Genomic DNA, 20,462 nt, shown 5'->3' with positions numbered 1-20,462 from the left:
ATTAAATGTAACTAAGTTACTTGTTACTCTCCATGAAATGTAACTAAGCTACTAGCTACTCTCCATTAAATGTAACTAAGCGACTCATTACGCTCATTAAATGTAACTTAGCTACTAGTTACTCTCCATTAAATATAACTCAGCTACTAGTTACTTGACAATAAATGTAACTAAGTTACTAGTTACTATCATTACATTTAAGTAAGCTACTAGTTACTCTCCTTTAAATGTAACTGAGCTACTAGTTACTCTCCATGAGATGTAACTAAACTATTAGTTACTCTCCATTAATTGTGACTAAGTTACTATTTACTCTCCATTAAATGTAACTGAGTTACTTGTTACTCTCCATTAAATGTAACTGAGTTACTTGTTACTCTCCATTGAATGTAACTAAGTTACTTGTTACTCTCCATTAAATGTAACTAAGCTACTCATTACTCTCCATTGAATGTAACTAAGTTTCTTTCCATTAAATGTAATTAAGCTACATACTTTTTCTTCTGTTTAGTGTGTGGCTCTGATGGATGCTACCTCACTACAAGGGTCTAAAAATATCTCAGCAACAGGAATCTCCACTGGTTGAAAAAGTAGCGAGACTAGCGTCATGCTATAGCGGGAAATGCAGTGAAGCTAGGTGACGTGGCTACATGTAGCGAGCGACTATCCAACACCGATCATTTCTACGGTTGGCAGAAAGGTTGCAAAGGTTGGTCGTACCTCAACATCAACGTTGGGTGAGCTCTCTCGAGGGTCGTAGTCGTACAACGCCACCATCCTCCTGGAGGCTTCACCTCGACGGAGACCTCGCCTGTTTTGCTCTGCAAGTCACATCAGCACAGTTCACCACATTTCTTTGAATATTATTTTCAAGTCCAATTAGTCCCTTGACATGCAGTGTCTCCTTTTCAAGGGGTCCCCACAAATACAGAAAACATCAAACATACAATACAATAAAATACAAATAAACAAAACACAAACTCTGCTGCACTACACAATATAGTACAATACAATACAACACAGTACTAGACAGTACTGTACAATACAATACAGTACTATACAATATAGTACTACATAGTACAGTACTGCAACATCAGAAACAATAACTTGACATGAATTTGAAGGACAGTAAGAATAAGATCATTGGTTTGACTGACATGAATTTGAAGGACTATAAGAATGAGACCATTGGTATGTCTGACATGAATTCGAAGGACAGTAAGAATGAGATCATTGGTATGTCTGACATGAATTCGAAGGACTGTAAGAATGCGATCATTGGTATGTCTGACATGAATTTGAAGGACTATAAGGATGAGACCATTGGTATGTCTGACATGAATTTCAAGGACTGTAAGAATGAGATCATTGGTATGTCTGACATGAATTTAAAGGACTGTAAGAATGAGATAATTTGTATGTCTGACATGAATTTGAAGGACAGTAAGAATGAGATCATTGGTATGTCTGACATGTTTTTGAAGGACTGTAAGAATGAGATCATTGGTATGTCTGAATGAATTTTAAGGACTGTAAGAATGAGATCATTGGTATGTCTGGCATGTTTTTGAAGGACTGTAAGAATGAGATCATTGGTATGTCTGACATGAATTTGAAGGACTATAAGAATGAGATCATTGGTATGTCTGACATGTATTTGAAGGACTGTAAGAATAAGATCATTGGTATGTCTGACATGAATTTGAAGGATAGTAAGAATGAGATCATACATGAATTTGAAGGACTGTAAGAATGAGATCATTGGTATGTCTGACATGAATTTGAAGGACAGTAAGAATGAGATCATACATGAATTTGAAGGACTGTAAGAATGAGATCATTGGTATGTATAACATTAATTTGAAGGACAGTAATAATGAGCTCATTGGTATGTCTGAATGAATTTGAAGAACTGTAAGAATAAGATCATTGGTATGTCTGACATTAATTTGAAGGACTGTAAAAATGAGATCATTGGTATGTCTGACATGTATTTGAAGGACTGCAAAAATGATATCATTGGTATGTCTGACATGTATTTGAAAGACTGTAAAAATGAGATCATTGGTATGTCTGACATGTATTTGAAGGACTGTAAGAATGAGATCATTGGTATGTCTGACATGTATTTGAAGGATTGTAAGAATGAGATCATTGGTATGTCTGACATGTATTTGAAGGACTGTAAGAATGAGATCATTGGTATGTCTGACATGTATTTGAAGGATTGTAAGAATGAGATCATTGGTATGTCTGACATGTATTTGAAGGACTGTAAGAATGAGATCATTGGTATGTCTCACATGTATTTGAAAGACTGCAAGAATGAGATCATTGGTATGTCTGACATGTATTTGAAGGATTGTAAGAATGAGATCATTGGTATGTCTGACATGTATTTGAAGGACTGTAAGAATCAGATCATTGGTATGTCTGACATGTATTTGAAGGACTGTAAAAATGAGATCCTTGGTATGTCTTACAGAAGAACATTTAGCCAAGAGTTGATTGAGGTAGCATGGTACATGTAAGTGAAGTGAAGTGAATTATATTTATATAGCGCTTTTCTCTAGTGACTCAAAGCGCCATAGGTTGATTGGCAACACTAAATGGTCCCTAGTGTGTGAATGTTGTCTATCTGTGTTGGCCCTGTGATGAGGTGGCCACTTGTCCAGGGTGTACCCCGCCTTCCGCCCGAATGCAGCTGAGATAGGCTCCAGCACCCCCCGCAAGACCCCAAAAGGGACAAGCGGTAGAAAATGGATGGGTGGATGCAAATTAAAGTTAAAGTACCAATGATTGTCACACACACACACACTAGGTGTGGCGAAATTATTCTCTGCATTTGACACATCACCCTTCATCACCCCCTGGGAGGTGAGGGGAGCAGTGAGCAGCAGCGGTGGCCGCGCCCGGGAATCATTTTTGGTGATTTAACCCCTTAAGTACGACCCTTGATGCTGAGTGCCAAGCAGGGAGGTAATGGCTCCCATTTTTTTGTAATACGATTGGATATGGTTAAATGGATACAATTAAACATAATTAAGCATATAAAGTCAACTAGTTGTTTCACTCTATTGGTACTTTAACAGTTTTTTTATTTTAATTTCTTATCAAACACTTGGGGAGCCCTCCTTGAAAGCCTATGGACTATGTAGAACACCCACATAACGTTAAATCTGATTAGACATAATATACAACTGTAACCTGCACTCAGAATAAATTGAATTGTATTTAATAGTGTCTGCAAAGAACCTGATGATGAATTCTATTTGATGTCACAGAGGAGTGCGACCCCTCTCATGATCCAGTGGTCGGGGGGCAACATGGTCCCCAGAACCACCGCCGTGATGTAATTGAGGTCTGTGCGCTTGGGTTTCTTGTAAACGGGGCACACATAGTACTTGGGGTCAGGGGGGGCGGTGGAGTTGATGGCAAACATGTGAATGACGGGCAGAGGCGTGAACAGCACTTTGGGCGCCGACTCGGTGAGACACGAGTTCTTCTTGTCCCAGTCGGCGCCAAATACATTTCAAAAACAAACAGGAAGTGAAAGTGACTGAGCCAATGAACAGCCTGGCACATGACACAATGCTGACTTCTGATTGGACATCTCAGGACAAATCTGGATGAAGAATTATTTCAAATGTGGAGAGCTTTGAAGAGAGAAATGAAAACTAGCCAAACATTTCCTTACAAATAACATCGACATGTGCGTTAAAGGTAAGCTCCATCAAAGACCAAGGTGTCACTCAAATGAATAAGTCAACGATATCAACCATATTTTGGGTCAGTACCTAGTCTGTCCACCGGGGTGCTGAGAGGCAGGAAACCCTGTTTGATGAGCTGCTCCATGGTCTCGTCATCCTCTGCACGGATCTCAGACACCATGTTGCACGGAATCAGACCCATCCTGCCTCGCACTTCCCCTCGGTAGAAGCCATCTGTGTCTTTGTCCCCGTATATCTGCATCCGTAAACAATATGTCTGTAAACAATATGTCTACAAACAACATTTGAGTAAACAATGTTTCTGTAAACAATGTGTCTGGAAACAATATGTCTGCAAACAACACATCAATAAACAATATGTCTGTAAACAATATGCCAATAAACAATATGACTGTAAACAACATTTGAGTAAACAATGTTTCTGTAAACAATGTGTCTGAAAACAATATGTCTGTAAACAACACATCAATAAACAATATGCCTGTAAACAATATGCCAATAAACAATATGTTTGTAAACAACACATCAATAAACAAAATGTCTGTAAACAATATGTCTGTAAACAAAATGTCTGTAAACAATATGACTGTAAACAATGTGTCTGTAAACAATACATCAATAAACAATAGGTCTGTAAACAGTATGTGTGTAAACAAAACGTCTGTAAACAGTATATTTGTAAACAATATGCTTGAAAACAATGTCTGTAAACAATATGTCAATAAACAGTATGTCTGTCAACAATATGTCTGAAAACAATATGCTGGAAAACAAAATATGTCAATAAACAATATGTCTGTAAACAATATGCCAATAAACAATATGTTTGTAAACAACACATCAATAAACAAAATGCCTGTAAACAAAATGTCTGTAAACAATATGACTGTAAACATTGTGTCTGTAAACAATACATCAATAAACATTGTGTCTGTAAACAGTATGTGGGTAAACAAAACATCTGTAAACAATATGCTGGAAAACAATGTCTGTAAACAATATGTCAATATACAATATGTCAATAAACAGTATGTCTATCAACAATATGTCTGAAAACAATATGCTGGAAAACAAATTATGTCAATAAACAATATGTCTGTAAACAATATGTCTGTAAATAACACATCAATAAACAATATGTCTGTAAACAATATGTCAATAAACAATATGTTTGTAATCAACACATCAATAAACAAAATGTCTGTAAACAATGTCTGTAAACAAAATGTCTGTAAACAAAATGTCTGTAAACAATATTTCTGTAAACAATATGACTGTAAACAATGTGTCGAAACAATACATCAATAAACAATATGTCTGTAAACAGTATGTGTGTAAACAAAACGTCTGTAAACAATATGTCTGTAAATAATATGCTGGAAAACAATATGTCAATAAACAATATGTCTGTGAACAATATGTCGATAAACAGTATGTCTGTAAAAATGTCAATAAACAACATGTCAATAAACAATATGTCAATACACAATATGTCTGTAAACAATATGTCAGTAAACAATATGTCTGTAAACAATACATTGGTAAATAATACTTCTGTAAACAATATAATCGTTTAAATTACTTAGAATATACTTGTAAACAATATATTGTAAACAATACATCGTAAACAATACATTGGTAAAAAAAAAAGAAAACAAAATATGATTTAGTTTTAATGCGAATAAAGTCCTACTAAGCCAGTCCTTCTCAAATAGTGGGGCGGGCCCCCCAGGGGGCGTGCGTGTGACCTCCGAGAACATGCTTTTTTTGCCGTAGCAGAATATGATGAAGCGTATGTAGCACTTGGCTTCACTGTAACCACGCTGGGAGACGAGGAAAGACCGCTGTGTTGTTTCCTTGAATGTTAATAAACTTGCAATTATATGCAGAGGTGTACTTATAGCAATTGTATAGACAAATGATACTATTTATAGTCACGCTGGGAGACGAGGAAAGACTGCTGTGTTGTTGTTTCCTTTAATGTTAATAAACTTACTATGTAATGCGGAGGTGTACTTATAGCAATTTTATAGACAAATTATACTATTTACAGTCGCAGTGGAAAGTGGAGAAGGGGCGCAAACTATTTACTTCTTGAGCATAATAGAAACAACTCAACTAGTCTGATAAGTTTTGTATTTTGACTAGAAATGTTGGATTGTTGCTGAAGAGTTGAGTACGTTTGATTGACGATCAAAGTCCTCACCCTGATGATTTGTCCCTCTTTGAAAGGCAGCTCCTCGTCGGCCGCGTCAGGGTTGGGGGACATGGACAGAGGGTCGTAGTCAAAGAGCGCCACGAACACCCGGAATGACTCCTCCGGCTCAGACTCGTCCAGGTAGGTGGGCGAGCGGCGCTCCCGGGGACCGTCTTCAAAACACAAAACAAAATCATTCAATATGAACACTGAATTTTTTTTACACTGAATTGTTACACATTGGATTATTTGACACTGATTTTTTATATACTGATTTTTTTACACTGAATTATAAAATACTGAATTTTCATTTACTGAATTTTATACACAAATTTTAATACACTGAATTTTAAAACACACATTTTACTACCAATTTTTTTTCCCCAGTAAAATTGTCAGCATAATTTGATGTAAAAAAATTAATCAGTTCGCAAAATTCAAATGCAAAAAAATCAGTTACTTACTTTCAGAGTCACAAATTATTTTCGTAATAAAGACACAAATTAGCCGCCATATATAACTTTCTTAATATTTACCACAGGAAATTTGTACTTTCATCAGTGGAATCGTCTTTACAAGAACTGTCTGGTTTCATGTAAATCAATATTTATTTTTTATTTTACACATATGCATACCATATTGCTAATGCTAACTACCCACATGTAACAGTGGCTTACTTTAACTTATAACAAAAAAGATAAGAATCATTTAAATTTGGACTGAGTATATTTTGTAAAAGTCAGTGATATTTTGACTATTGTTTTAAAAAGATTATTAGGAAAATATACGAATAAAAAAAAGAAAATATTCGTTTGTGTACATCTGAGGGGAGTTGATTGACAGCTTACTGTGGCCAATTGGCAGTCAGATAACTAGCTAGCCCCGCCTACTTTCGGATATTGGCAGTTTTCCCCAACGTCATTGTGAAACTTTACTGATTTTATCGCAACTAAAGTATTTATCTTCATCGGAAAGGCTCGACAGCAAACAGCAAACGCTACCTCAGAAAATAGTGACGATGAAGCCACTGACTGTTTTGAGAGGGAAAAAGTGCTACATTTGCCTGTTAGCCGTCGTTAGCGGTAGCATTAGCTAACAACGTCATGGAACCTTCTAGAACACGCCGACTTACTGCTTTACCAAACACGGTAACTATTTAGCCTCAAACCTTCCTTTTACACTTTTTAAACAGTGTTTAATCACTATCAATAACTCTAAAAAAATATAAGCATTGTTTTCCAAGTCTTTTTCTCATGTATTTTATAACGTATATTTAGAAATAAAATAGTGGATTTATCCTCAAAGGATGTTTTTTTTTTTCAGAGTTTTGATAGCATAGTTAAAAAATTCCATTTAACTTTAATGGTTATGTTTGTGAAAAGTTATATTTACCTTATTTCTGCTTTATCGCTAAAATTATCGTAGAATGTTTTGTCAAAACAATGTATGAATGACATGAGTTTATTTCGGTCATATAATCAACCATTTTGTGTGATCAATTTAACAGCACAGCACAGTGGCCGTGCCAGCAACCTGAGGGTTCCTGGTTCGATCCCCAGCTTCTACCAACCTCGTCACGTCCGTTGTGTCCTTGAGCAAGACACTTCACCCTTGCTCCTGATGGGTCGTGGTTAGGGCCTTGCATGGCAGCTACCGCCATCAGTGTGTGAATGGGTGAATGTGCAAATAGTGTCAAAGCGCTTTTGAGTACCTTGAAGGTAGAACAGCGCTATACAAGTATAACCCATTTATTTATCATTATACATATTAACAATCGTACACATTTACACACAAAAAGAAAAGAAAAGAAAAAGGAATAGGCTGAACCCAAAGCTTATATTTGCCTATCCTATACATTCACTGAAAATTAGATTACCTGGAACATCAACGTTAAAAAAAATCAATGGGATGAAAGTAATCGTTGCTATATTGTATAATGTTCCATTATTTCACCTTTCAAGGCTTTCTTAAACCTTAACAAAGAACTACATGTCTTCAGCTCATCACTGAGCTTGTTCCACCCTTTAACTCCTAAAACTGAAATACATTTGTATTTTATATTCGTTCTTACTCTACATTTAAAAAAAAAATCAATATCCCCCGTAAATTATAGTTTTCTCCTCTTAATTTAAATAACCTAAGAATACAAGTTTACTCGAAACACAATTTCCATTGTTTTCAAAAACACAATATCTGAAAATTTTAACACATTAGAACTTATGAATAGTGGATTGGTATGTTCATAGTAGCACACTTTGTGTATTATTCTAATGACCCTTTTTTGAAGTTTAATTATTGGGTCTATGTTTGTTTAATAAACATTTCCCCAAACTTCAACACTATATGGTAAATATGGAAAAATAAAAGAATAATATAACATATGCAGACATTTCTTATTCAGCATGTGTTTTACTTTATAAAGAACAGCAATGGATTTGGATATTTTTCCCTTTATATATTCAATCTGCGGTTTCCAACATAATTTATGATCAATTATTATTCCCAAGAACTTAGTTTCGAATACTCTATCAATTTCCACTTGATTTAATTTAAATTTTGCTTCACAATTTGTCCGTGCACCACTAAACACCATAAATGTAGTTTTCTTATAATTTAATGATAACTTAATAATATCAAACAATTTTTTTAGCTGAAGCAACTCAACCTCTATTATCCTCAACACTTCCTTCAAGTCTTTTCCTGAACAATATACATTTGTATCATCTGCAAACAAAATACATTTAAATTAGAGATGTCCGATAATGGCTTTTTTGCCGATATCCGATATTGTCCAACTCTTAATTACCGATTCCGATATCAACCGATACCGATATATAGAGTCGTGGAATTAACACATTATTACGCCTAATTTTGTTGTGATGCCCCGCTGGATGCATTAAACAATGTAACAAGGTTTTCCAAAATAAATCAACTCAAGTTATGGAAAAAAATGCCAACATGGCACTGCCATATTTATTATTGAAGTCACAAAGTGCATTATTTTTTTCAACATGCCTCAAAACAGCAGCTTGGAATTTGGGACATTCTCTCCCTGAGAGAGCATGAGGAGGTTGAGGTGGGCAGGGTTGTGGGGGGCGGGGAGGGAGTAGCGGGGGGTGTATATTGTAGCGTCCCGGAAGAGTTAGTGCTGCAAGGGGTTCTGGGTGTTTGTTCTGTTGTGTTTATGTTGTGTTACGGTGCGGATGTTCTCCCGAAATGTGTTTGTCATTCTTGTTTGGTGTGGGTTCACAGTTTGGCGCATATTTGTAACAGTGTTAAAGTTGTTTATGCGGCCACCCTCAGTGTGACCTGTATGGCTGTTGACCAAGTATGCCTGGCTTTCACTTGTGTGTGTGAAAAGTCGTAGGTATTATGTGATTGGGCCGGCACGCAAAGGCAGTGCCTTTAAGGTTTATTGGCGCTCTGTACTTCTCCCTACGTCCGTGTACCACTCCGTACAGCGGCGTTTTAAAAAGTCATAAATTGTACTGTTTGAAACCGATTCCGATTATTTCCGATATTACATTTTAAAGCATTTATCGGCCGATAATATCGGCAGCCCGATATTATCGGACATCTCTAATACATAGATATATAAATATATATGTATATATATATATATATATATATATATATATAATGTATGTGTATATGTGTATATATACATATATACATATACATACATACATACATTATATATATATATATATATATATATATAAATATATATATATATATATATATATAAAATGTATGTATGTATATATATGTATATATATATGTATGTATGTATATATATGTATATATATATGTATGTATATATATATATATGTATATATATATACGTATATATATGCATATATATGTATATATATATGTATGTATATATATGTATATATATATATATATGCATATATATGTATATATATATGTATGTATATATATATATGTACGTATATATGTACGTATATGTATATATATTTATATGTACATATATGTATATATATATATATATATATGTATATGTATATACTGTATGTATATATATATATTGTATATGTGTATATATATATATATATATATGTATATGTGTGTGTGTGTATATATATATATATATATATATATCTTTATATATATATATATATTTATATGTGTGTGTATAAATTTATTTTTATGAAAAAACATCTTGCAACATGCATTTTCTAGCTCCTGGATCATTCGAATGAATCATGACATTATATTTAAAAAGGTTGGTCTTGCAATTTATTAGGTACTGAACAAATATCATTTAAATAAAGTATAAATAACTTAGGTCCCAATACCGAGCCTTGTGGAACCCCACATGTTTCTCTTCTTGGCTGTGATTTAGTCTTATTAATTTCCACATCTTGAGATATATTACTTAAATAACTACTTAACTACTGTTGTGAAACACCTCTTATGCCATAGTTTTCCAATTTTTGCAGAAGGTATGATCGATTGTGTCAAAAGCTTTACATAAGTCAATAAACACACCAACGGTGTGTTGCTTTTTTCCTATTGCTGTAGCTATGTTTTCTACAAAGTCCATCACTGCTCGGCATGTAGATCGATTACTCCTGAACCCATACCGATGGTCATTCAGTAGCTCATGTTTAATCCTGTGGTTCAAAATCTCGTTGTGTGAACATTGTGAAGAAAGCTAAAGTCTTTACTGACCAATGGCAGGGACGGTGAGAGGCGGTCTCTGAGGCTGCGGGCCGCCATGGTGGATCCTCCTGCCGCCGTCGCGCTGGTGACGGCCTCCCGAGGAGTTAGCGGACTACAACGCAGACAGACGTAAAACATGAAGTCTCCGCACGCCGTCCTAGCAGACCAGCTCACTCTCCGGGCGTGTGTGGACGAATGTGCACTGACGTACTCCAACAAGTGGTACGTAAACAAACCCATGCAGCGCTCGCAGACAGGCACGCAGGAACACACGTACACACTGACGCACACGCAAACGCACACAAACAAGCCCACCAGAACGTGTATTCTTACCAAAAACTACCATTGGAATCATTGACTGCTAGAGATCGACCGATATATATATATATATATATATATACGATAGCAGTATTTAAAACGTGAATCATTAGTGAAGTATCCACTGCTCAAGCACCAGTTACCTTTTTGATGGATCATTTCAGAATACAAATGACTCTTATTGTCAATCATTCTCCCCAAATATGTTTTAATATTTGACATTTATTTGAGTTCTTGTGAGAATTCTTCTCCAGTCTGCTCAGCTGCTTTCACTTCAATGCTCAATATTGCCACGCCCCCTTTCTCTCCTTCTAACACAGTGCTGGTCGCCTGCAGTACGAGGTCTCCTCTCTTACTTTATATTTTTGTCCTGGACATCCAGCTTTTGTTCTTCCTACCTGGAATCTTCCTCCTGTTTTGTTTGTTTTGGCTACTGCAGCAACGGAGTTGCACAACAATTCTCCGTCCGCAACACTCGGAGCGTAGGGCTCATTAAAGGAGCGCCACGTGTTTCATGTTCCGTCATTCAATCAAATAACGCGACAGGGATGGATGGACTTGAAGAAGACCGAAAATATATTTCTGCCCAAAATGCAAACTTTGTGTAAACGTCTTGACAAATATGAGATGATTATATACAGTTGTGCTCATAAGTTTACATACCCTGGGAGAGTATATGATTTCTTGGCCATTCTTCAGAGAATATGAATGATAACACAAAAACCTTTCTTCCACTCATGCTTAATGGTTGTGTGAAGCTATTTATTGCCATCACTCCAAATTACATTGTTCCAGAAGTTTTGAGGCTTGTATCTGTGCGGTTTGGCGTAATGTAAGCAGGATACTTTGTGACATTTGCGCAGAAATGGCTTTCTTCTGGCGACTCGACCATGCAGCCCATTTTTCTTCAAGTGCCTCCTTATTGTGCATCTTGAAACAGCCACACCACAATGTTTCAGAGAGTCCCGTATTTCAGCTGAAGTTATTTGTGGATTTTTCTTTGCATCTCAAACAATTTTCCTGGCAGTTGTGGCTGAAATCTTTGCTGGTCTACCTGAATCCCTCATTTTCCACTTCTTAATCAGCATTTGAACACTGCTGATTGGCATTCCAATTCCTTGGATATCTTTTTTTACCCCTTTCCTGTTTTATGCAGTTCAATTACCCTTTCTCGCAGATCCTTTGACAATTATTTTGCCTTCCCCATGACTCAGAATCCAGAAACATCTGTGCAGCACTGGATGAAAGATGCAATGGTCTGTCAGAAGCCCAGAAACTCACTGACCTTTTATACACACACATTAATTACAAACAAACAGGTCACAGGTGAGGATTGGAACCTAGATTAGCCATTCAAACCTGTTTGTGTCAACTGTTGGGCATGTTATCAGATTAAAGTCACTGGGGTATGTAAACTTTTGATCAGGGTCATTTGGGTACTTTCTTTTGTCATTTTGATTTAAAAAGAGTATACACAGTTGTTTGCCAATAAATAGCTTCACACAACCATTAAGCATGAGTGGAAGAAAGGTTTTTGTGTTATCATTCATATTCTCTGAAGAATGGCCAATAAATCATACATTCTCCCAGGGTATGTAAACTTATGAGCACGACTAAGTAAAGAAGAGCATGCAGCAGCTGACACCTCATACTTTCTGTAACATCCAGGAAGAAATGATGTCAGCCATCTTGAAAAATGTCTCAACTATTATTCTAGGTGAAGGAGCCCACAATTGTTTTTATTTAAATGTTCACAATATTTCAGGAGGAAACCTTACAATGTATACAATCCATAAAGTGTTATAAAAGTGTATAAAATGGAGTAGATGAGTTATTGTGATGTGACATATTTTGACCAATTTTCCCAGGAGATGTTTTATAAAATGTTGATGCTCCTTTTAGACACATCTAATAAAGGTGTTCGATGTTTTTTAATGATAGATTATACACAACATTAGCGCCGCATAAAACAGTATGGGTCTTATTTACTAAAGGTTTGCGTGTGTCAACATTTTGTATGCTCCGAATGTAAAAATATTGCACATATTGTCCATTCAGCAACATCCTTTTATAATATTACAGTTGCTGGAGGACTTAATGCATTTATTGAAATCAATTCAATTGATGCGTTTTGGTGTCCTTTAGTAAATTTTATTTATGATTGTTTATTATAGATAGAATATATATTATTACAATATTTCTTATATGGAAAAAAATATATATAACAGTACCTTCGCCGGTAAAAAAAAAAAAAAAAAAAATGATATCAATATAGATGCAGTGCAAGACTGCTTCTAAATTGCCCATAAAAAGTGGTACATGTCTCCTGCATGTAAACCCCCGCAGTTAGGAATGTGCAGTAAATGATGGCTATGACCCGCATGGTACACGCAAAATACTCATTTCAATAAGGCGATCTGCACCACTTTACAATTGTACACGCAGTCTTAGTAAATCACACTCAACACACCCACTAATAGTATACACTATTTTATAGATTACACACGCTCTTTATTTATTTTAACAACTTAATGTCTTGTCCAGCTATTTACTGACGAATACTATTCATGTTTAAATCCCTTTTACTGCAAATGAATATTGACTCTATACATCGCTTATCGGCGTCCTTGACTACTGATAATCGCTATCGGCCCTGAAAAACCATATCGGTCGATCTCTATTGACTACAGCAGGAGGTGTAAGAGAAATGAAGGCTTTGTTAAGTGCCTCCTCTATAGTGGAATCTGAGCACACACGCTAATGTAACCTGAGCATACACGCTAATGTAACCTGAGCATACACGCTAATGTAACCTGAGCATACACGCTAATGTAACCTGAGCACACACTAATGCAAGGCGGCAGTGAAGTATCTCATGCCTGTGCAGTGGACTCCCAGCAAGAAGTTGTATTTGGATGGGTGTGAGTCTGTCTGACTATTTAGAAGTACGTGCAAAGAAGTGCACCTTGGGAGTGTTGTGCGAGTTGCGTCGGCGTCCCTCGTCCAGCTGCATCTCTGAGTACAGCTCCTCCTCATCCTCTTCCATGATGTCAGACAGGTCAGAGCCGCGGCTGCTCTCGCTGTGATACTCTTCATTGTGACTATAGTGAGGCTTTTGACAGGCACACACAAACACACACACACACACACACACACACAAAGAGCCAGTTGTTTAAGTCCACATACATACACACGTGCACACACACGCACACACACACACACACGACACGTGAACGCACACAGTGACGCCGGCAAGCTTGTCTGTGTGTGCATGCAGCTAACCAGCTTCCTGCTGTTCCAGTCCTACCCAGACTTTCACGTTGTTCTTACCGGCCTGCCCAACTCAGAGCCTCGGAGGAACTCGTCCACCGAAGGACCCCTTCGCCTGCGGCGCGTAAACCCTTCCTCGTCCTCCTCTTCCTCATCCGAGTGGTGCTGGTGGAAGGTCTGACCCCGCTCGCCGTAGCTAGCTGGCCTGCGCTCCCCCTGGAACGTCAGACAAGTGTATTTGCAGCGTTGCCATGACGACGAGTGCAGCAGGGTGTACTGAAAAGTCCAAGTATGTGGAGGCCATTTTGATATCTTTCATGTATGTAAAGACACAACTGTGTGTTATAGGTGACTTAGTATAGTATTTTTAATTATTACTTAGAACATGTCAGATTTTTTTTTTTTCTGACATTTTCACTGCTTACCCTAGTGTGTCCAATATTCTACCGTACAAAAATATTACTGTTCATTTACAAATTGAACAGTGTATATTATTATTGTTGTCAGTTTTCAAATGAATCAATTCATAAGTTAGTATTATTTGTAATTAACTAACTAAACTATTTTTATTTTGAGCCCTTTTAATATTTTTGATCAGTGGTGTCTAAACTTTTTCCACCAAAGGCTACAATACTGAAAAGTCAAAGTATGCGGGGGCCATTTTAATATTGTTTTTTTTTTTTTAATGCTAAAAACAGATATTATGTATATTTAAAGACAACACTTTGTGTGAGCTCTGTGTTACAGGTGACTATATTTATTATTTATTAGTTAGAACATTTCAGCTTTTTCTCTTACATATTTTAACAATAATGATAATATTAATAATATGATTGTGTAACTGCATAACTTAGTGTGTCAAAACTTATGCCTGTATAAAAATATTAATGTTCAGTTCGACACTTTAACACTCTATATTATTGTTGTTGTTATTTTTAAAACTGATTAATTCATAAGTTAGTACTATTTTTATTTTCTAATTAACTAACTAAACTTTGTAAATATTTTATTTATTTATTTTGAGAGCTTCTAATATCTTAGATTAATGGTGTCTAAAATTGTTCCACTAAGGGATTTTTTCCTGTAACGTCAAAGTATGAAGGGGTCCATTTTGATATTTCTGTATATAAAAAAAAATGCTAATACATGATTACAATTAAAATGTGTATATATATATATATATATATATATATATATATATATATGCATATATGTATGTATATGTGCACATATGTGTATATATATATATATATATATATATATATATATATATATATATATATATATATGCACATATATATACATACATACTGTATGTGCATATATACATATGTATATGTATGTATATGTACATATTTAAAGACAACTCTTTGTTTTATAGGTGACTAAATATGATATTGTCAATTATTAGTTTGGAAATGTCAGCTTTTTCTCGTGACATTTCGATTTTTTTGCTCTTTTTCTGGCATTTTTACTGCTGTTGTTTTTTTTCTGACAATATGCTGCGGGCCATCATAACTCATTTTGCGAGCCGCTAAAGGCCCCCGTGCTGCACTTTGGACACCCCTGCATTAGCGCATGGTGATGAGGTGCAGTCAGACCTTGCCGCTCTCCGCCGCCACTCTCTGCGCTGCTTCCCGAGCGATGGCTTTGGCAACGTTGTCCGGGACTAGAGTGCCTCTTGGCTGTGGTAGAATCCTTTGTGGGGAGGGTGAGCGTGGATTGCCATGGGGCGGGGCCTCCAGGGTGTGGCCTTGCATGGCTACAGGCGGCTGGGAGGACGGGGAGCGTACGGGGGCCCAACCGAGTTGGTTGGGTGGGACAGCTGCCCCGTGGTGGGCGACTTGCTCTTTGGCATCCAGGTCTCTGGCACTTACTGGTCTCTGAGGTACCGGGTGGGGGTGAGGGTGCGGCTGCAGAGGCAGGCGGTGCTGCGGCCTCGGACCTTGGTGAAGAGGGTGGAGGGCCTGCGGATGAGGAGGCCGACCCTGGGGAGGGACGCCGGGGTGAGGCAGTCGCGGGTGGGGTTGAGGGTGCGGAGGATGCGGGTGCAGCGGGAGCGGTTGCCCGTGGGCTGGAGGCGGCAACAACGCAGGAAGCTGGGGGGTGGCGTGAGGAAGGTGGGGGGACGTAAGGTGAGGCTGGTGGGGGTGGGGGTGCATTGGCGCCGGCAGCGGAATTGGAGGTAGAGGCACGAGCAGGTTGTTTGGAATGGCGGCGATGTGGGAGTCCTGGGACTCTCCCTGTGCGGACAGAGTCCTCACTATGACCTCCCTGGCCTCCAGGCACTGAATCCTCGTCAGCTCCACGGTCACATAGTCGGCCATGGGGAACATCACCTCTGCGATCTGCTCCAGAAACACAAAAAACATCTGCTTGCTGGAAACAACAAACTTGTCCAAATGTGGTGATGTCACTTTTTCACAATTGAGAAGGTCCAAGTTGAAGTCACTATCCCTTTTCAGTCACCAGAGGGCGGTAGAGACCATAGTGCTGTCTCTGAAGTGCCTGCTTGTGTGAGCGTGAGCGTGAGCGTGAGCGTGTGTGTGTGTGTGTGTGTATGTGTGTGTGTGTGTGTGTGTGTGTGTGTGTGTGTGTGTGTGTGTGTGTGTGTGTGTGTGTGTGTGCGCGCTTGTTTTAGCTCAGAAAGATGGACATAACACAACTGGGCCTTCCTACAGATTTTCCAGGTGGATCAAACTAGTTTTTAGTGAGAACCACGTCGGCCTCAAAGGGCCACATGTAACAGCGAATGCATATGAGTATAAATGTATAAAGCTTCGTCAGACAATTTGCGTAGCAAACTCTTTTTGATGACTATCATTTTGACCAACAGATTGAGACGTGACTTGCTTGTCTCAGGATCAGATCATCTTCAAGTCAACATTTTCAGTTTCTCTTAACATTTAGGAATTACACATGCGCCTATCAAATCAAATCAAATCAACTTTATTTATAGAGCACATTTAAAATTTACCACAGGGGTAGCCAAAGTGCTGTACAATGAACAGGTTAAAAGATAAAACGAGTACCGAGCAAACACAACACAATACAAACAGAACACGATAAAAAATAAATAATTAAAATAGAATTAATAAAAACATAAAAACATAAAAACAGGATCACAGCAGGTGTATTATGGGGCGCCATTGCAGGATGGATATCACTCAGTGTTAAAAGCCATGGAATAAAAGTATGTTTTTAAGAGAGATTTAAAAACAGGAAGAGAGGAGGCTTGTCTAACACTCAGGGGTAGGTCGTTCCAGAGCTTGGGAGCAGCAACGGCAAAAGCTCTGTCACCTCTAAGCTTCAGCCTTGTGTCAGGGACCGTCAACAGCAGCTGATCGGCTGATCTTAAGGATCGGGTGGGGCAGTAAGGCTGAAGGAGGTCGGAGAGATAGGTTGGCGCGAGGTTGTTTAGACATTTAAAAACAAATAAAAGGAGTTTAAAATGTATTCGGTAACGCACAGGGAGCCAGTGAAGGGACGCTAAAATAGGGGTGATGTGCTCACGTCTGCGGGTCTGTGTTAGCAGACGAGCAGCAGAGTTCTGCACGAGCTGCAGGCGGGCGAGGGAGGCCTGGCTAATGCCAACATACAGGGCATTGCAATAGTCAAGACGAGTCGAGATAAAAGCGTGGATTAATTTCTCAAGATCATGTCTTGATAGAAGCGGTTTCACTTTCGCTATTTGGCGTAATTGATAAAAGCTTTTTTGAACGACGCTGCTGATTTGTTTTTCGAATTTAAAATCTGAGTCAAACTTTACCCCCAGGTTTGTGACAGAGTCGCTGAGATACGGGGTCAAAGTGCCGAGGTCAACGTTGGGGGAGGGAGAGCGACTTGGACCGAACAACATAACTTCTGTTTTATCTTCATTTAGGCTCAGGAAGTTAGCTGAAAGCCAGACTTTGATGTCGTGCAGGCAGTCAATAAGACGTTGAACCGTGTTATTTTGTGCCAAGGGAAAATAAATCTGGCAATCATCGGCATAAAAATGAAATGCAATACTGTACTTCCTAAAAATAGAACCAAGGGGGAGAAGGTAAAGTGCAAATAAAATTGGGGCAAGGATTGAGCCCTGGGGGACCCCATGTGGTAAAGGAGCTGTGGACGACATAAAACTGTCTACTTTTACACAAAAACTCCTGTCGGTTAGGTACGACCGGAACCAGTTGAGGGCGGCGCCCTTAATGCCCACACAGTTCTCAAGACGAGTGATTAAGGTGGCGTGGTCGACGGTGTCGAACGCAGCAGACAGATCTAAAAGCACCAGGACAACATATTTACCAGAATCAGTGGACAGGAGGACATCGTTAAAAACTTTTAGAAGCGCTGACTCTGTGCTGTGGAGGGCTTTAAAACCGGACTGGAACAGCTCAGTGATACCATTATCCTCTAAGAAGGGCAACAACTGACTGTAGACAACCTTCTCTAATATTTTGGAAATGTATGGAAGATTAGAGATAGGTCTGAAGTTAGAGAGGAGAGAGGGGTCGAGGCTGGGTTTTTTAAGTAGAGGTCGTACCACTGCATGTTTAAACTCTACTGGAACTATTCCAGAAGAGAGGCTACTATTGATAATGTTAAGGACACTTGATCCAATAGTAGCAAGTACCTCCTTAAACAGGCGAGGTGGGAGGGCATCTGCAGGAGAACCAGAGGGCTTCATATGACTAACTGTGTCACTTAAAAAAGAAAAGGACACCGGCTCAAACTGATGGAAAACAGAAGAGAAATGCAGGGGAACAGAAGGGTCATATGAAGGCTGAGATAGACTGGCTCTAGTTGACACAATTTTGTCAGTGAAAAAATGGAGACAATTTTCACAGAATTCAAAAGAAGCATCAAAACCAGCAGATTTGGGAGCATCAATGACAGTGTTAATAGTTTTAAACAGAACTCTGGGGTTGTTACAGTTAGAAGATATAATCTGAGATAGATATATATTCATTTCTGCTTTTACAGTCATCTGAAAGGAAAACAGGCTTTCTTTAAAAATGGCAAAGGACACATGCAGCCTGTCTTTTTTCCATTTCAGAAAGTGCTTAATTATTTACAGCCTTTTTTTTTGCAGCCCACATAAATGATGCGGCGGCCACCTTAAATGATGTGGCAGACCACCTTAAATTAAGTGGTGGGTCTTTTGAAATTAGGTGGCAGGCCACATTAAATGATGCAATGGGCCACAATATATATCGCAGCAGACCGCATAATTTTGTGGTGGAAAACATTAAATGAAGCGGAGAGCCGAACGCAATGGGCCACGTAACATAATGCAGCATAATCATATACAATGATGTGGTAGGCCACATAAAATAATTTGGCGGACCACCTATAATGATGTGGTGGAACATATTAATTGATGTTGCAGGCCACTTAAATGAAAGAAGCCTCTCACATAAAATGATGTTGCAGGCCACATAAATGAAAGGAGCCTCTCACATAAAATGATGTTGCAGGCCACATAAATGAAAGGAGCCTCTCACATAAAATGATGCGGTGGGCCACATAAAATATGTTGCAGGCCACTTAATGAAAGAAGCCTCTCACACAAAAGGATGTTGCAGGCCAATGAAAGAAGCCTCTCACATAAAATGATGTCGCGGGCCACGTAAAATAATGTTGCAGGTCACATAAATGAATACGGCCTGTCACATAAAATTAAGTGGCGGACCACCCAAAATGATGTGGTGGAACACATTAAATAATGCTACAGGCCACATAAAGGAAAGAAGCCTCTCACATAAAATGATGTGGCGGGCCACATAAATGAAAGAAGCCTCTCACATAAAATGATGTGGCAGGCAACGTAAAAAGATGCTGCAGGCCACATAAATGAAAGAAGCCTCTCACATAAAATGATGCGGCGGGCCACATAAATGAAGTGGCCTGTCACATAAAATTATGTGGCGGACCACCTAAAATGATGTGGTGGAACACATTAAATAATGCAACAGGCCACATAAAGGAAAGAAGCCTCTCACATAAAATGATGCGGCGGGCCATATAAAATAATGTTGCAGGCCGCATAAATGAAAAAAGCCTGTCACATAAAATGATGTGGCAGGCCATGCAAAAAGATGCTGCAGGCCACATAAATGAAAGAAGCCCCTCACATAAATGAAATAAGTCTCTCACATGAAATGATGTGGCGGGCCACATAAATGAAGTGGCCTGTCACATAAAATTATGTGGCGGACCACCTAAAATGATGTGGTGGAACACATTAAATAATGCCACAGGCCACATAAAGG

The 20,462-nt window shown here is 38.3% G+C and overlaps 1 pseudogene; it reads right to left on the bottom strand.

The window, feature by feature from the left end:
* Nucleotides 1–20,462, bottom strand: part of LOC133610168 (RIMS-binding protein 2-like) — a 115,455-nt pseudogene that overhangs the window by 17,323 nt on the left and 77,670 nt on the right.

The sequence above is a fragment of the Nerophis lumbriciformis genome, linkage group LG11 (assembly GCF_033978685.3).
Source record: "Nerophis lumbriciformis linkage group LG11, RoL_Nlum_v2.1, whole genome shotgun sequence".
Classification (NCBI taxonomy): domain Eukaryota; kingdom Metazoa; phylum Chordata; class Actinopteri; order Syngnathiformes; family Syngnathidae; genus Nerophis; species Nerophis lumbriciformis.
Note: the sequence above shows the minus strand (reverse complement) of the source record. Positions and strands in the feature narration are given on the sequence as shown.